Source organism: Myotis davidii, unplaced genomic scaffold (assembly GCF_000327345.1).
Source record: "Myotis davidii unplaced genomic scaffold, ASM32734v1 scaffold1304, whole genome shotgun sequence".
Taxonomy (NCBI): domain Eukaryota; kingdom Metazoa; phylum Chordata; class Mammalia; order Chiroptera; family Vespertilionidae; genus Myotis; species Myotis davidii.
Window position 1 is genome coordinate 22,399 of NW_006294765.1, and position 3,671 is coordinate 26,069.

Genomic DNA, 3,671 nt, shown 5'->3' on the forward strand with positions numbered 1-3,671 from the left:
TCGAGGGTCTCATTAGATTTATCGAGGGTCTCACTAAATTTATGGGCGGTTTCTAGAAAATTCTTGAAAAACCTTAAAAGTGTGGTTTTGAACTCTATATCCAGTAGTTTGCTTTCCTCCATTTCTTTCATTTGTGACCTGTTTCTTTGTCTTCACAATTTGGCTGCTTCTCTGTGTTGACAGAGTGGTTTTCTGTGCTAGGTGCCCTATTGGGCCTAGTGGTTCAGCCTCCCCAATTATCTGAGGTGGACACTCTTTGTGTACCCCTTTGTGGGCTTTGTGCACAGTCTTGTAGTTAAGCCTTGATTGTTGTAGGTATCACTGGGAGGAATTGACCTCCAGGCCAATTGGCTGTGAGAATCAGCTGTGTCTACGGTGGGAGAACTTCTGTGCTGGAGACACCCTTATGGGGAAAGACTTGCTTCAGTGGGGCTTTGGTGCTCACTGAGTCTGCCCCCTGAGTGTGTCCCTTATGGATCTGAAGAGTTATAATCCGGATGGTCCCACTGACCACTGGGTACACTGGCTCTTGGGTCTCTAAGGAGGTGTTAATTTAGCCTCTTCCTGAGGCTACCCAGCAGGAGCTATGGAGAGATCTTTAGATTCCTCTTCTTTGTTTGGGTTTTGGAGGTACCTAGATGAGGACCAGCTGTGAAACAATGCAAGCTGCTGTGGGGCCTTGGGCCTTCTTTTGGATGTCCTGGGTCTCTCTGACCCAGCTGCAGTTTGTTAGGTAATTTTAGATTGCAAAAGGCCAGGCCATTCATATGCAAAAGCCTCTGGGCACAGCTTGGGTGCCGGGGGCGGGGGTGTCTCGGGGAATCATCAGGGTGGAGCCAACAGCTATGGCTGATCCTCAGCCCTGCCCTACCAGGCCCCGGGTCTCAGTGTCCCACAGTAATCACTGCAAGCACCTCTGAGAGAAAGCTGCCTTTGAGTTCCGCCCGATGTCAGACTGTCCAGTTTCTCCCCATATGAGTTTGGGTCCCCAGAGACTGGCCCAGAACTGGAGTTGAGAGCAGTTGGGAGTTTGCATCTCCCTCCAGATTGAAAAAGACAACTGCGTCCTCAGTTGCCAGCCCTTTTCTTGCGTGCCTCCATACCTCTGCACCTTACTTTCACACCTCCTCTGAGTCTCAGTGTGCTTTTCTCTTTCCTTCTAGTTGTAGAATTTCCACTCAGCCAGCCTTCCTGTGGTTGCAGATGATGTCTGTTTTGTCTTTTAGTTGTAGTTTTGAAGTGGTTGCGCAAGGCAGTAATTTCAGGTGTTTACCTATGCTGACATCTCGGTTTCCCCTGGGTTAGTTTTGATAAACAAGTTTTAATTTTTTAAAAAATTTTATTGTTTAAGGTATTACAAATAGTAGTACACATGTCTCTTTTCCCCCCCGCTACCTTTCCCCCTGGCCTCCCCTCCCCCCAGTACTTTCCCTTGTCCCCTCACCCCTAGAGTCTTGCTTCTGTTGGTTGTGCTTATATGCATGCATACAAGTACTTGGTTGACCTCTTACTCCCACAACCCTCTCCTAACTTCCCACTGTAGTTTGACAGTCTTTTCCATGCTTCTTTGCCTCAATCTATTTTGAGATCATGTGATATTTGTCTTCTCTGACTGGCTTTTTGCTTAGTGTAATACTCTGCAGGTCCCTTCATGCTGTCTCAAAGGGTAAAAGATCCTTCTTTTTTACAGCAGCATAGTCTTCCATGGGGTAAATGTACCACAGTTTTCTAATCCGCTCATCTACTGGTGGGCACTTGGGCTATTTCTGTATCCCAAATCTTAGCTATTGCGCTGCTATGAACATAGGGGTGCATATATCCCTTCTGATTGGTGTTTCTGTTTTCTTGGGATATATTCCTATAAGTGGTATTACTGATTCAAATGGCAGTTCCATTTTTAATTTTTTGAGGAAACGCCATAATGTTTTCCACAGTGGCTGCAGCAATCTGCATTCCCATCAGCAGTGAAGATGGGTTCCTTTTACTTCACATCCCCTCCAGCACTTGTTATTTGTTGATTTGTTAATGATAGCCATTCTGGCCTGTGTGATATTGTACCTCATTGTGTTTTGATTTGCATCTTTTGGATGATTAGTGACTTTGCGCATGTTTTCATATGTCTCTTGGATTTCTGAATGCCCTCTTTAAAAAAGTGTCTATTTAGGTCTTTTGCCCATTTTTTGATTGAATTGTTTATCTTCCTTTTGTTAAGTTGTATGAGTTCTTTGTAAATGTTGGAGATTAAACCCTTAAAAGACTTTAAGGCAAAGAGTACTATTGCAGGTTAAAGGATACATTTTATAATTGTAAGAGTCAATTCAATGAAAGATGTAAAATCCAAAGTTTTTATACACCTAATAGCATGGCCTTAAAACACATGAAGCAAAACTAACAAAATTATAAGAAAAAATAGAAAAAAAACTACAAACGTATTTGGTAGTACCTAATAGAACAAGCAGTTACAGAAGATTTAAATAAAATTAACTAAATTGACCTAGTTGGCTTATATTGACAGACACTACAGGAATACAGTACTTTTTTTTTCAAGTGTACATGGAATATTTATGAAACTCCCAAACCAAATACCATCAGTTTGTGTTGTGTGCATGCACTTGCGTGTGTGTAAATTGACATATAAACATGATTATGGAAATTGATTGAGTCAAATAAGCCAAGACAGACTTTAATATAAGGACAAATTGAAGACTTACACATCTGAAAATAAAGGCATGATAAAGTGACATAAATTGAGAAAGCTTTATATTTGCAAAAATATATTAAGCATTGGAATTAAATACAATCCACAGAACCACAAATTTATGTTACTTGGATTATGAGAAAGGTGCTACTGCGATGCATTGAAGAAAGGAATGGTTACTTGCATGAAAAACAAAAAGAATCCTGGCCATTAAAAAGTTTTAATTTTAAGAAAGTCCAGTTAATCTATTTTTCCTAGTAAATGCAAGAAATGCTAAGGGTACTGGTCTAAAAAGAACAAATAAAAAGGGAAGAAGGAACACAAGCACAAAAAATAAAAATGGCTACAAACACGTACCTATCAATAATTTTAAATGTAAATGGACTAAATGCTCCAATCAAAAGACATTGTGCGGCTAAATTCATAAGAAAACAAGACCCATATATAAGCTGTCTAAAAGAGACCCACCTCAAGCTAAGGGACTTGTACAGACTGAAAGCAGTGTGATGGAAAAATAACTTTCAGGCAAATGGTAATGAAAAAAAAAAAGCTGGGGTAGCAATACTTACATCTGACAAAATAGATCTCAAAGTGAAGGCCATAAGCAGAGAAAAGGAAGGCCACTTCATAATACTAAAGGGATGGATACAACAAGATGATAAAAATTTGGTAAACATATATGCACCCAATGCAGGAGCAACCCCCGAACACCCAATATATATTAAAAAATTTTGGAAGATATCAAGGGAGAGATCAGCAATAATACAATCATAGTAGGGAACTTTAATACCCCACTGACATCACTGAATAAATCCTCTAGACAAAAAAAAACAGCACAGAAACAGCTATCCTAAATGACTCACTAGAGCAGATGGACTTAATTGACATCTTCAGAACATTTCACCCCAAAGCCAGGGCATATAAGTTCTCAAGTGCACGTGGGACATTTTCTTTTCTTTTCTTTTTTTTTTTT